The following is a 1,268-nucleotide window of genomic DNA, read 5'->3' as shown; positions in this document are numbered from 1 at the left end:
CGAGTGCGGTAAGTCATAGCTGGGTGCTCACGATTCACGGGTCCAGCGTCGGCGTTGTGGCGCGGCAAGCGTGCACTGGTGCGGTTGAGAGGGAGGGGTGGAAACCGCGTTAAACTCGTCTCCGTAGTTGAGAGGGAGCGGCCAAAGCAATGTACAATCGTCTTTGTAGTGGAGCTGGGAGGGGCAAGGATAAGGGACGAAGACCGGGGTAACATGTCGGATGCGATCATACCAGCACTAAAGCACCGGATCCCATCACATTCCGAAGTTAAGCGCGCTTGGGCGAGAGTAGTACTAGGATGGGTGACCTCTTGGGAAGTCCTCGTGTTGCATTCCCTTTTTAATTTTTTTTGCGCCGCTTGCAAAACAAAACGCACGTGTAAGTAATATATTTACCGTGTTTTATTATTTTGCACGAGTGCGGTAAGTCATAGCTGGGTGCTCACGATTCACGGGTCCAGCGTCGGCGTTGTGGCGCGGCAAGCGTGCACTGGTGCGGTTGAGAGGGAGGGGTGGAAACCGCGTTAAACTCGTCTCCGTAGTTGAGAGGGAGCGGCCAAAGCAATGTACAATCGTCTTTGTAGTGGAGCTGGGAGGGGCAAGGATAAGGGACGAAGACCGGGGTAACATGTCGGATGCGATCATACCAGCATTAAAGCACCAGATCCCATCAGAACTCCGAAGTTAAGCGTGCTTGGGCGAGAGTAGTGCTAGGATGGGTGACCTCCTGGGAAGTCCTCGTGTTGCATTCCCTTTTTAATTTTTTTCGCGCCGCTTGCAAAACAAAACGCACGTGTAAGTAATATATTTACCGTGTTTTATTGTTTTGCACGAGTGCGGTAAGTCATAGCTGGGTGCTCACGATTCACGGGTCCAGCGTCGGCGTTGTGGCGCGGCAAGCGTGCACTGGTGCGGTTGAGAGGGAGGGGTGGAAACCGCGTTAAACTCGTCTCCGTAGTTGAGAGGGAGCGGCCAAAGCAATGTACAATCGTCTTTGTAGTGGAGCTGGGAGGGGCAAGGATAAGTGACGAAGACCGGGGTAATATGTCGGATGCGATCATACCAGCACTAAAGCACCGTATCCCATCAAAACTCCAAAGTTAAGCGTGCTTGGGCGAGAGTAGTACTAGGATGGGTGACCTCCTGGGAAGTCCTCGTGTTGCATTCCCGTTTTAATTTTTTTCGCGCCGCTTGCAAAACAAAACGCAAGTGTAAGTAATATATTTACCGTGTTTTATTATTTTGCACGAGTGCGGTAAGTCATAGCT

General features: G+C 51.7%; 3 non-coding genes across 3 annotated transcripts; all 3 read left to right on the top strand.

Annotated features, from left to right (window-relative positions):
* Nucleotides 1–218: 218 nt before the first annotated feature.
* On the top strand, nucleotides 219–336 carry LOC123178375 (5S ribosomal RNA). The gene has a single exon (XR_006489525.1). It is a non-coding gene; the product is annotated as a 5S ribosomal RNA (ribosomal RNA).
* Nucleotides 337–633: 297 nt separating this feature from the next.
* LOC123178373 (5S ribosomal RNA) lies at nucleotides 634–752 on the top strand. Its single transcript, XR_006489523.1, has one exon. It is a non-coding gene; the product is annotated as a 5S ribosomal RNA (ribosomal RNA).
* A 297-nt stretch (nucleotides 753–1,049) lies between these two features.
* Nucleotides 1,050–1,168, top strand: LOC123178374 (5S ribosomal RNA). The gene has a single exon (XR_006489524.1). It is a non-coding gene; the product is annotated as a 5S ribosomal RNA (ribosomal RNA).
* Nucleotides 1,169–1,268: the final 100 nt, after the last annotated feature.

Source organism: Triticum aestivum, unplaced genomic scaffold (assembly GCF_018294505.1).
Source record: "Triticum aestivum cultivar Chinese Spring unplaced genomic scaffold, IWGSC CS RefSeq v2.1 scaffold135044, whole genome shotgun sequence".
Taxonomy (NCBI): Eukaryota; Viridiplantae; Streptophyta; class Magnoliopsida; order Poales; family Poaceae; genus Triticum; species Triticum aestivum.
This window is presented reverse-complemented; position numbering and strand designations above follow the sequence as displayed.